The 13,662-nt window shown below is 45.2% G+C and overlaps 1 protein-coding gene across 3 annotated transcripts in view; it reads right to left on the bottom strand.

Annotated features, from left to right (window-relative positions):
• Window positions 1-13,662, bottom strand: part of SNTG2 (syntrophin gamma 2) — a 322,790-nt gene that overhangs the window by 66,347 nt on the left and 242,781 nt on the right. The gene's annotated exons all lie outside the window — the stretch shown is intronic.

Genomic DNA, 13,662 nt, shown 5'->3' with positions numbered 1-13,662 from the left:
GAGACAACCATTGGTAAAATACTTGTGCTTTGATGACTAAGATCTCATGTTATATCAAAAAATCGGATTTACTCTCTTTGATCATTGAATGGAGCCAATGAGCAAATAAACACTCAAATGATCAAACATTTGGGACTGAAACAATCATAAAAAAAAAACATTTCCTTTCCCAAGGCGCAAGGCCATGTTGTGCAAGGCAAGTGAGTCAAGGAGCATCGGATGCCATCGAAAGTGCTTCAGGCCTTTCAACAATAAACTGAAACATCCTGCAATCCATCCTGACTCTGTCCTCCCGCCAGCTGACTAATATAGTTGAGACCGTGGTCAGCATTTAAATGACTACGGCGTTGCCCGAGTCTTTATCAGATGCTCTTTTTATGCCGTGAGACCTGACTCTCACCCAGCACATAAAGTAGGTCAGGCATAGTTTTGATAGCTTACAGCAATGGTAAATTCTGTGTGTGGAACATTTTCAGTGAAAGATTAATTCTCAAGGTGATGGAACCTCCTGTCAACATTAAAACGTAGAATGGCATTTCATTCGATAACTTTCCAGTCTGAACTTTCCAAATCAGCTGCAATTTATTTCCGTATAACCCTAAAGCACAATGTTCTTTGAGAATCATGCTAAGCCGGCAACTGTATCTTGTGAATATTAAATATTTCATCATAATTTTCGGAAAAGGAAGCAACTGCACACACTATTACCATGAACAGACTCAAATTTCCTGTGAGGTTCTCATTTATGGTAGTATTACCACTTCCCACTTGTAGGTTCTACTCGAAAAGTACTCTTGTTGAGACAAAAAAAGTCATTCAGCTGAATTTTTACAAATTGATTACAAAATATGTCCCTCAAGATATTTCATCATCAACATCGAGGAAGAATGCATGCGGCATGCTGGATACATTGGGTGATGGTCTAGTATGGTGTTTGCATTGGGTTCCCTGCTGTGATGCATATTTGCATTTGTACGTGGTTATTACAACCGTATGCTTGGCACATGAAACAGCTCACTGGGTTTTCAAATGAGTTTCATGAAACCATATTTATCGCCTATGAAAATGGTCAAATACAGGGGTATGAGCAGAAACTTGACTGCAAGGTGCACACAGCATGAGTGGGAACACGGAGTGGTTCACTATTGCAAGGAACGATCTCTCTTACCAATAATTATCAAGAGCATGCGTTCATGAAAGCTGTTCTACTGCTTAAATATCTTCTCCTTCTCTTCCCTCCAGAAGGGGTGAGGTCCAATGGTATCAATCTTCTCCTCTGGTTTGACTATAATACTCCACTTCCGTCTGTCCCCAGCCAACTCTCTCCACTCTCCAACCACCCCCACTTTATTGATATTGTCACTGGGTGGTTTGAGGCACACGAGGCCGAAGTTACCCATCTTACATAGCCTTCCCATTCACCAGACCTCAATCCCATAGAGCATTTGTGGGACTGTCTGGTGAGGCACCGAAAACAGCGGTTACCAGATCCATCAAATCGAAGTGAATTGGAGGAATTGTGGAAGAATTGTGCCACATTCCTGAAGAATAATTCCAGACGCTTGTGGAATCATGAGACAACCTTGCCATGTCGCATCCATGCCGTCCTTGATGCACAGGGTGGCCCAACACCCTTCTAAGTGAAATTTTTTGGTTTTTTTCCCCATTTTTTTTGTCTAACTGTCTATTATGTGTACATCAAAAGTTGTAAAAGTTTAAAGTTATACAATGACTTTCAGGACACCCTATGTGTGTTAGATTAGATGGGGTTCAGATGTTTTGGTACAGGATGTCATTCTGCGGTTGGTGCTGGGTGAAGAAAAGTTTTTGTTTTGCAAAGGTGCAAATGTCATTGACGGGCTTGGGGTGTGGATTTTAGTGATGCATTTAAGAGGAAAGGGCATTCCGGCACTGGTGCACTCAGCCGAACAGAAGCCCAGAGGGGCAGGGGAGTTAGTTAGTCGAGGTGGGCCGAACACCCGAGGAGAGAGGTTCGCGCATCAAGTGTCAGAGAAGGCACAAGAAGGGGGGAGGCAGGACAGGCCTCCGCCGAATAGTTAGAGGAGTGTGATATCTCGGGTAGCGGTGATATCAGTGGCATGGATGCCAAGTTTAAAGAAAACGCAGGGACAACCTGCCGAGGAAAGCCATGCTGCCCAGCCACAATATAGTGCGGAGGCAGCGAAAGAAAACTTGAAAGCAAGGTCAAAAATTGTTGGAGTACCAATGCATGGGACGACAAGTAAATTAGTTGTGTGGAGCCACTGGAAAGGAAGGGGAAAGAAAGACCGAGAGATTTGAAGCTTTGCTTCAAAGGGTTACAGACTCCTTTGGGGGCTCGATTATTATTATTCACACCAATGCAAGGGTGTGAATAATCTTTCTCTCATCCTCTCCTCTCATCTTTCTCTCTTTGTGTCATTCTCTGTAATTCCTTTCGCTTTGCTTGCTCACATTTCTTCTTTCACTCTCCTTCACACTTTGTCGATTCATTTCTTGCCACGCCATTCTTCTTCATCATTCATTCATTTCTGCATCTTCTGTCTCCGGCCTTTCGCTCTCTTCCATATTTCTTCACCTTCTGCCCTTGTGCACCTTCGCCTTCACGTGCCCACATTCACTAGCTGTGTCGCTGGACGTTCCACCTCATCCACATCACCCGGGCGTCTTGATAGGAGACGCGTTAAAGACGTGTCGAGAGTGACATCACTAGCCCATGGGGAAACGCCGGAGCCGTGGCATACGAGAAGCGGGAGTGGAGAGGAACACGGAAAGTTACAATTTCATTCAGGATGAGGGAGCCGGAATCAACAAGCAAACCCAACCTGACCGGACTGGTGTGACTTGTGCAGGGGTCCAGACTGTCCCTATCTATTTCTTTCTGTCCTAATCTCGTCTTACTTGCCAGTCACCCATCCTCTCCCTTCCACATTGAATGGACGATGCTGACCTACTGTAGAGTGACAAGTCACTGTAAAGGTTCTGAAGGCAGGTGTGTCTTGTAGGGCATAATTTGGGAAGATATACGTGCTGTGATTAATTGTTGTACATTTATTCCACTTGATTGTTTTCTCTCCATGTAAATACTTACATTTTGATTACTGCCACTAAAAGCCATTTCCTCAAGAAACTGTCCTGACTTATTCTTTGTGTCCTGATGGTGGCATAAGACTGCTGAGGTGTTTGGCCAGCTGTAATTGGTTATCCAAGTTCGATTTCAGATTCCGTTTATGCGACATTTGTTCCGTTCAGGTGACTGACTAAGGTTTGTTGCGTGACCGCTGGCATGGTACCAGTCACCCGCTCTTACTCGGGATTTTGCGTATGGTAACATGACTCTGGGTGTGGGATCCTACAGAAAGTTCCGGTGTGACTGGCGATTGTAGTCTCCAAAAGACAGGCCATCCTCTCGGAGTTAGCCAAAGGTCACACCAGAATACATTCCTGCATGGGCTTATTGTGAAAAAAATCCTGACTCAACCCAGGACCGATATGACCTTGGTTTCAACACATTTAAGCTGAGCCAAGGAACACTGGATGTTGCAGCATGGGAGCCAGCTCAGAGGGGAGAGCAGTACTCCAAGAAGCTGCTGATGAAGGCCTTGTAAATGGATTTTTTTTGTATACCTTGTCGAGGCTCATATGAGAGCTAACACACAATGCACAGCAAGGGGGGGCATGAGACAAGAGGGGCGGGAGTGGGAAGGACAAAACAGTGGGGAACAGAGACATTGGGAGATCTGTGGAAGGGAGAGGGATGGGGCGGGGAACATGGGGAATACAAGATGGATATTACAGGGACTTTCAGGAAGGAAAGCAGGGAATTTGAAGGAGGTGGGTTTGGGGTGGATTAATGAGGGTAGAAAAGATCGAAGATTTGCATGGGGGATGCATGATAAGAGGTGGTGGTGAGCAGCTGCTTTGAAGACCTGGAGGGAAGAGTGGGATTGAACAGAGTGTGGTTTATTCCAAAGGTGGGGAAAAAGAGGAATGAAAGAGTGAAGGTGAGCAGTGATTGGTGATTTTGGTAGTTTTACCAGAAGGGGATTGTTGGCAGACCTTGAGCGCCCTGTGGAAATATGGTGGGGACAAATCGCCAACACAGCAGGGGGGGGAAGACCGGAGAGGAGACTGTAGAAGATAGAAAGACCACTGACCTACCTGCGGTGAGAGTGTGAGAGGCCCAAAGACTCAGCCTCATCGGGGGAGATGCCAATGATCCGAAATGCCTTGGTTTCCAAAGTGTGAAGCTGAGAAAGGTGGTAGGCAGGAGCACCAGCCCAGAGGGGAGAGCAGTACTCCATCAGGCTGCAGCCGAAAGCTTTGTATGTGGTCAGGAGCTCAGGTGGGACGAGGAAGGACTTTGCATGACAGAGGATTCCCAGTCGGCGACTGGCTTTGGAGGCCATGTTGGAAATGTAGCTTTCCCAGGAAAGATCATGGCAGATAGTGAGACCCAGAAGATTGAAAGAAAGGACTTCTTCCAGAGGATTGTTGAGAAAGTGGATGGGGGGGTTTTTCCAAATGGTCCTTTTGGAGAAACATAGTGAGATTGTGACATTTGTCCAGATTGAAAGACATGTTCCACGTGTTGGACCAGTTTCTGATTTTATCCAGATCTGCAGTGAGCGAAGAAGCTGCTGCTTGCCGGTCTGAGGGATGACCGATGGTACGGCAGAGGGTGGAGTCATCATCAAAGAGATGAAGAGGATTTTCAGGAGAGTCAGAGAGATCATTGATGAAAACCAGAAAAAGAACAGGGCCCAGAACGCAACCTTGAGGAACTCCAGCCTGGACAGGAAGAGAGGATGAAAGAACTCCATTTAGGGCCACACGTTGACTGCGACAGGAGAGGAAGTCTGCGAGCCATGAGTGGAGATAGCCTTGGATACCAGAGGAAGAGAGCTTGGAGAGCAGGGCAGGGTACCAGACCATGTCAAAAGCACGTGATATGTCCAGGGATACGGCTCGGATTTCCTGTCTGGCATTGAGGACCTCCATCCATTGTTGGGAGAGCAGAAGCAGCATATCCAGGATAGAGTGACCTGGTGTGAAACCAAATTGATGATCGGAAATGATGCCATTGGAGAAGAGGAAGGATTTAATGTCTGAAGTGATGATGGATTGCATAACCTTGCTTATGATTGGGAGAAGGCTGGTTGGTCTGTAGTTACAGGGATCTGTTTTGTACCTTTTTTGTGCAGTGCAGTGATGTTTACTGATTTCCAAGCAGATGGCAGATGACCTTGATCAAATGAGAGGGTGAATAGAACAGAGAGAGGGTCAACAAGAGCAGAGGAGCAGGTTTTTAGGATACGTGGGCTGATGCCATCTGGACCGGTTGCAGAATGGGAGTCGAGGTTTGACAGCAAGCTCTCCACCTTGTCAGGAGAAAAGGACACAGAGCCCAGGGACAGTTAGGTGCGACTGAGTAAGGTGGGTACAGAAAGCGATGGGTTTTAGACACAAGATTTCAATGCAAACACCGAGTTTAGGCCTTCAGCATTTTCATGTGCAGTGTCAGCAGTGTGGACATTTGAGGTAAGGGAGGCAATGGAGTAGGAACATATACCAGAAACAGATTTGATTGGACGCCACCAGGATTTTGAGGAGGGAGAGAGGTTGGAAAGTTCAGACTTGAGCTTTGAAAGATGTTATTTTCTGGCTCTCATGAGGGTAGATACACACTTTTTGTCCGAGCATTATGGAAGGAAATGAGATTGCCCTCAGTTGGGTTTGCTTTCCATGAGGAAAAGGCAAATTGTTGCAGGATAACTGCCTCACCACAAGCTTCAGTGAACCATGGGCGGGAAGGAAGGGTAGGACAACTGAAGACGAGAGGGGATAAATCTGTGCATGAGGGAGAGCAAGTTTCTTTGAAAGAATTCCCAGGATGAGTTGATGTTGGAGAAAGTAGCGATGGGAGACCAGTCGAGAAGTTTGATGGCTGCTTGGAGACCCTGCCAGTTGGCTTGAGTGAAATGCCAGAATCGATGGTGCTGAGGTGGTTCTCTGATAACAGCCAGAGAGATGTCCACATTGACAAGGATCTGGTCAGAAGAACCAATTGGAGCGGAGGAAGAGCAGCAGATATTTTCAGGGAATTTTGTCAAAATCAGATCCAGAAGAGATGGAGTACCATTGGTTGAGATCCGAGTTGGGAAGTTGACCGATTGAGTCAGTCCCAATGAGTCGCAGAAAGCTTTTGCTGAAGTGCCATGGCAAGTGAGAGAGGTACCCACATCTAGCCAATTGGCATGATGACAATTGAAGTCACCACATAGAGGAAGAGAGAGTTTGGATGAGAAGATAGAAGTTGGTCCATGTTTTTGGATTGTGAGGTGTAGATGGAGTCATCACCGTTAGGTGGACGGTACAGTACACATATAAACATGAGATGGGAGTGGAGCGGAAGTCGTAGCCAGAGGTATTCCTGGGGGTGTGGGGGAGTGAGGGCAGTGCATGGAGAGTGAGGAATAGAGTCTTTGATGAAGAGAGCAACTCCTCCATCAGGACGAGGCTCAGGTCTGTCATACCGGAGGAGGGAGTAACCAGGGAGAGATACTTGGGAGTCAGAAACGTTTTGAGGGAGGAAAGTTTCTGTTAGGCAGATTATGTCTGGTTTGTCAGTGGCAATCTGTATGGAAAGATCTGTAAGGTTTGAGCGAAGGCCCTGGATATTTGAGGTCCACACTGTTAATGAAGAAGGAGAGGAGGCTTTGAGTGCAGTGGATGGGAGGGGAGGGGAAGGGTGGGACAAGGGAGGAGGGGAGGGGGAGGTAAGGAGGGTTGTTGAAAGAGTGTGGGGGATTGCAGAATAGCTTGGGGAGGGGGCCGGATGAAGAGGGGAAAAGGCTCAGTGGTGCTGGGGGAGAGGGTGGGGGGGGCAAGAGAGATGGTGAAAGGCAGTTTAGGATTTGAGGAGGTGGAGTGATGAGATGGAGGGGAGTGGGCAGGGGAAGGAGGCAGCTTTATGGATGAGAGGGGGGCAACTTTGAGAAGGGTGAGTGAGGGGGGTGAATTGTGGGAGAAAGGTGAGTGGGGAGAGTTGAGGGAGAAAGATGAGAGGGAAGCTTGGAGGGAGAAGAGTGTGATTTGAGAGGGAGGGTGAGAGGGATGAGTTGGCACTGAAGTTGGAAAAAAAAGAATGGTTGATGGAAAGCGAACATTCATTGCAAACTGGGGTTTTAAAAGTTTTTTAGGTCAGAGATGCGATTTAACACATTTCTTGATGGATGCAATAAAGGCGAATTCAGATAATGGAGAGAAGAAACGCTGTTACAGTTGGATTTTTTAGGCAAGGTATGAAGGAGAGGTCGAGTTGAGAACAGTCTGTTGAAATAGAAGAAGAATAGTGCATTATGATACAGTAATGAAGACCACACGTGTGAAAGAGGAAGATGAAGCATTATAAGAGATCATTATTATTATTATTATTATTATTATTGTTTGAGAGAGTTTTCATCAGATTAGGTAATGGAAATGTTGTGGAAAAAAATCTTGAGGTGAATGGTGAATTTGGATCGGTAAACGCAGGGATGGAAACAGATCACGTGGTTACAGGAGAAGTACTTGGCTACGGGAGGTGTATCGTCAAAAGTTAAGTTATTTATTTTAAATAAGGATTGCGTAACATTCGGAAAAAGGAAGGGTGAAGTAAAATCGTGGAGGGTGTTTGGTGAATTTGGAACTGCAAATGCAGAGTGAAGCTGCTGGGTTGATGAAAAGTATCAGGAAGAGGGTGGAGAGAGACACGTGGTTGCAGGAGGTGTATAGATAGAAAGGATACAAGGAAGATTATTATTTTTTGATGTATTTTTGAAGAATAGGTACGATTCGAGAATGGAAGGTTGTAGGAAGAAATCGTGTAGATAATGGCGAGAGAGGGTCAACTCAGTAGAATAAAGATGGTGTGCTGGCAGGAGGAAGAAAAATAATAATAAGAAGAGGAATATTAATAAGAAGAAGAATAGGAAGAAGAAGAAGAATGATCGGGACTTGTAGGTATTGATATTGAGGGAGAAAGGTAGTTTTTTTGTTTTGGATTTAAGACAAGAAACAGTGTATTTAGATTGGGAAAGATGGGGGACGTTGGGAAAGTGGAGAAAATAGGAATTGAAGGTAATAGGGAGAGAATACAAATAAGAACGATTGCACACAAAGAGGGGAAGGATGGGTCGGCCTCAAGGAACCCGGTAAGACAAGGTCGACAAAAACTCACAAAATCGCACGATTTTTGAAACAAAATCGAACTAGAAACACACAGTCACATGTAGGTGAGAAAATAAACAGTGAAAACGGGACAGATAATGACCGGAAACTTAACTTTGAGAACGTCAGTAGAGAGCCCTGAGAGACCCTGCAATTTCTCCAAACCCAGAACGGGCTCTTACCGGGATAGGAGTTAACATGTGCCAAGGAAGGACATTGCATGATGCAGGATGCCAACTTTGCTGATATATGGTTTGCCCAAAAAAGATCATGGGTGATAGTGAGATCCAGGAGTTTAAGTGAATGAACTTCCGAAAGAGGATTGTTTAGAAAGTAGATGGGAGGGTTTACCAGAAGGTCCGTTGTGTGTGTGTGTGTGTGTGTGTGTGTGTGTGTGTGTGTGTGTGTGTGTGTGTGTGTGTGTGTGTGTGTGTGTGTGTGTGTGTGTGTGTGTGTGTGTGTGTGAGAGAGATATATACTGTATATATATATATATATATATATATATATATATATATATATATATATATATATATATATATATATATATATATATATACACATATATATATATATGTATACATATATATATATATATATATATATATATATATATATATATATATATATATATATATATATATATATATATATATATATATATATATATATATATATATATATATATATATATATATATATACACACACACAGTATATATTTGTGGCTGCTTGGAGACCCTGACAGTTGGGTTTTTATCTCACTATCATTTTGAGAATAACTACAGGAAAGGAATGTTATATTTGCCTGGGGCTCCAGAACTGCAAGGTCTACCAGAGTGCTCAGTTCCTCAATACCAACCATAGGTTTGTTGTGGAAACTCTGAAGTTGCAGCTTGAATGCAGGAAATGTTACCATCCCAGCCTAGGCTGGATGTTGGCAAGCAAAAGGATGAGAGAGTAGCTGAGGAGGTTGCAAACAGTATGAGTGGGGTTTTGGAGGGTCTGGGTGTTTTGGAGAATCCTGAAGAGTTGTGGAGTGCCTTAAAGACTACTATCCTTGATATTGCTGATGGTTGACTTGGACCTCACCGTCAGGTGAAGAAGAACTTTGTCTCCCAAGGCACACTGGATACCATTGACCAGTCACAGGGCCAGGCTTAATGGCAGAGCTGAGCTGTTCAGGGAGCTTAGGTATAAAACTGTATGTATGCTGAGGGTGGACAATGAGGCCTATGTTTGGAGACAGGCATCATCCCAACTGACTGGAAGAGGGGCCTTGTCATCCCTGTCTAGAAAAGGAAGGGTGATCGCCAGAACTGCAACTACTATCGTTGGGTAACGCTGCTCTCATGGCTGCGCAAGGTCTTTGCTTGGATAATTCTTGATAGGGCTTGCCACAATCAGCTTGAGCACCATTGCTCTGAGCATTGAGGCTTTACACCAAAGAGGTCAGCGATTGACTATATCCTTGCTCTTCGGGTCCTCACCGAACACAATTGAGAGTTTCGACAGGGGCTTCTTGCAGCCTATGTTTATCTCCGCAAAGCATTTGATTCCGTGAATAGGGATGTCCTCTGGAGGATTCTCATTCTTCATGGGGTACCACCAAAACTGATCAATTTGATGGCTGAACTATATTCTGGTACTGAGAATGCTGTTAGGTGTGGTGGTTCCATCTCTAACTTATTTCCAGTTGTTGCTGTAGTTCGTCAGGGGTGTATTCTGGCCCCAAAAATTTCAGTGCTTGTATGGACTGGAGTCTGGGGAAGTTGTCAGAGAGATCAAGCCGCATTGATGTTGCAGATGATGCAGTCATCTTTGCAGAGATGCTGAATATCTTTTGGGGGCCCTCAAGGCCCTGAATGAGGAGTCAGAGCCACTGTGATTACTGGTTTCCTGGGTCAAAACTAAGATCCAGGCTTACGATGACATCTTAGATGCTGCTATCTTGTCTGTGCCTGTTTGTGGTGAAGATGTTGAGGTCACAGAGAAATTCACTTACCTTAGCAGTGATAATCTTGTCTCTGCATGTTGTGACCCAGAGGTCGATAGACATCTGGGTCGGGCCTGGGGAGTCATGGATTCACTGGATCATGTCGTGTGGTGCTGTCGATACCCATGCAGGAGGATGGACATCTGAATCTTTCAGTCTTTGATCCTTCCAGTCTTGCTGTATGGATGTGAGACTTGGAATCTGACCAAGTATTTGAGATAGAGACTTAACTTCTTCTGTGCCAGGTCTCTTTAGAGAATCCTTGGCTTTCGCTGGTCAGACTTTGTGTCCAACAAGCAGTTGCTAAGAGACTCAAATGAGATTTTTTTTTTTTTACCTGTATAGTCCATGAGCATCAGCTGCACAGCTGTGTGGCTATGTGGCTCTTTTTCCTGATGCTGATTCTGCTCACCAGATTCTCTCAACGAGGGAGCCTCATGAGTACAGGAGGCCAATGGACCAACCACGTGCTTCGTGGTTGCAGCAGGTTGATTGGCATCTCAAGGAGATGGGGATGGGCCAGGCATCTATTTGGGGTACGGCAAAATGGAGGCCCCTGGAGTACTGGTGGAAAGTGGATGCAGCGAGATGCTGCTCTGACGCATGCTCCCATACCTGACCTTACCTGACCTATTCTCTGTTCTCTAGATTTTCACTCACACTGATGACCTCAATAACAACTCCAATTTGAATGAAATAGAATGAGGTATATTTAATATCGGTCATCCCTCTATGGAAAGGGAAAGCATTAATCGATACTCAGAAGCTGGTTTCACATATGTCTCTTTCAAAACATGCAAACATTAACATAAACCCTGCTTAAATTCTTTAACTCTATTTTCATTTTATTGTCACCATTGATATCTTCAAACCAAAATGTAAATGTTTGAGCGGAGTCAGGTATCCAGCATAAATTGCAGCTTTTAACCAGCTCGTGCAATTGAGCCATTGGGTGACCTTTGTGACCCCAAGATAAAATGGCTGAATATTTGATAATTGCAATGAGACTTTAATTCTCAAATACCTGTTGGAATCACCAGTTACCACTTTATTCGTATGTTAAAGTGTTCACAGAATTTCGAGGCCACCTGCTACAATTGAGAGAGCCAGAGTGACCTTGAGTGACCTCTTCTGAACCTATGTTGGGTTAATGCCTGAAACGTTGGCTTCTCCTTGCTCCCCACATGGTTGTGATGGCATCAACGGTCGACTCGTCCAGTTGTTACTTTGTTAGACGGTCGACTCGTCCAGTCCATACAAGCAAGGCTTCTCCTTGCTCCACACATGGTTGTGATGGCATAGACGGTCGACTCGATGAACAATAAAGTTATAAAATGGGCTGCAGTTTGTGTGGATAGTGACACCCGAGCAGCTGTGAATGAACTTGTTAATGTGCCTCTATGAATGATTTTGGTTCTGTTCAGCAATTAACCATGCATCATTACTTCCAACGTATGGTTTTTAACCCTTCATTAAGAAAAATCTGATTAAAGCAGGATTGGAGTTACGCATGGGAAGTTCAAAAATATGTACGAACGAAATAGCCTGAAAAAATGTCAAAGTTATATTTTTTCAAAATATCAGTACATACATGCAATTAGTCAGGAAACATACTTTCTTACTATGTAGATATACTTATGTTTCAAAAAATAAAATAATACATTTATGTTTACTGGACAATTGTGTCTCATTCTTAGAACATTTTGAACACCCTTCCTGCTCTCCCATCTTGTGTTAATTTGGACATTGTTTTTTTGGTTGAGTAATCCTATGATGTGCCATGTCCAAGTGAGCTGAGTACACAATATAATGTGAGATGTCATGATAATGTAACCATGATGATATTGTTACGGATCTGGAAACCATTTGCATTCAACATACAGGTCCCAAAAGTCAGTTATGTCGTTAAGTACATGCGTTAAGACAGGTTCCCTTTCCTTTTGTCTAGTGGGAGAATCAATAACGTGCATTGCGACTTCTTTTAGTTAGGTTACTAAATCTTTACATCTAACAAACTCTCCAGCAAGCCATCTAACAACCCACAACCATCCCATCTGCATGACCAACCTGCCCATCATGCGCCATCACCACCCGTTGGCTGCTCGTACCTTGACTTGCCGAGAGGGGGCCTCGCGGTTCCAGTCCTCGGCTCGTAGTTCTTGTGTGGATTTTTCAACATTGACCCAGTTACTCTTCGCGAGTGAAGCCATGTGGAGGAATAATTGGGGTCTCCAGCAGGGGCCAAAACTCCGCCCTGGAAAGGTGGGCCATAGGAGCTTGTCCAATCAGGACGGACAGTGGCGCGTGCATCGCGGAGCTCCGCCCCGTATGAAGGCATTCTTTTTTCCATCTGGTGGTATTTTAGGAGAGGGTCACGTCGGCGGAAGACTGGTGGTGTCTGAGAGCAGAGCAGTGCGAGAGATGTGTGAGTTTCACAAGAGAGGCGGAGAAAGATCCCCAAGCACGCTCTGAGAAGAAGTACTTGAGTTCTGGAGTGGTCACGTTCATCACGGTGGCTGTTACGGGGAGAGGAGTTCTGTGGACCCCGGCCATTCACCACCCGAGCTCCGCCACGAACCACGAGTCCCCCACGTGCGACTGGGACCAGGCCGACGACCATTGGCAGGTGCTGCAGCATGGAGTACCCCTTTCTCCAATGGCCAGGTACCCATCCGGACTCTGACCCCCAGCTCATCTCTCTCTCTCTCTCTCTCTCTCTCTCTCTCTCTCTCTCTCTCTCTCTCTCTCTCTCTCTCTCTCTCTCTCTCTCTCTCTCTCTCTCTCTCTCTCTCTCTCTCTCTCTCTCTCTCTCTCTCTCTCTCTCTCTCTCTCTCTCTCTCTCTCTTTCTCTCTCTCTCTCTCATCCGCTGGAGGGTCCAATAAAGAACTCTGGGTTTCTTTATCTTTTTGTGTGTGTGTGTGTGTGTGTGTGTGTGTGTGTGTGTGTGTGTGTGTGTGTGTGTGTGTGTGTGTGTGTGTGTGTGTCTGCGTGTGGGCCCGTCTTTAAGTAGAACTGTGTAAGTGCTTGAATCCTTGTAAATATTCCTTGCATATTCGCGTTAAGTCTTGCCTGTGTCTTTTGATTTTGTTGTAAATAAATTATTAGAAATGAACCCAGTCTGTTTCTGTCCCTCCTTAAATTGGTCCAGCATGGTTTGCATCTGAGTTTACACGGGGTTTCATCCCCGGCAATTGGTACATCGTAGCCAGAACGACCTGGGCAGGCCCGCTCGACTGCATCCGAGCCGGAGTTGGTCGGTGGAAGTTGATACTCTACCGTAGCTGGTAAAGTGATCCGATTCGGCCAGACGTTCCGAGGGCGTGAATCCCCGGTAGCCAAGACTGCATGGTTATTTCGGTATATTGGATCTAGACAATTAACCCTACGCCAGGTGGTCGAGATATTGGCGTTTCACGCTCGATTAATCGACCCGCCGGCTTCGGAGTTATCTGAGC

This window comes from Eptatretus burgeri, chromosome 11 (genome assembly GCF_056783735.1).
Source record: "Eptatretus burgeri isolate ZD-2024b chromosome 11, Ebu_testis_v1, whole genome shotgun sequence".
NCBI classification, from domain to species: domain Eukaryota; kingdom Metazoa; phylum Chordata; class Myxini; order Myxiniformes; family Myxinidae; genus Eptatretus; species Eptatretus burgeri.
The sequence above is the reverse complement of the archived record's forward strand: the minus strand, read 5'-3'. Positions and strand labels throughout refer to the sequence as shown.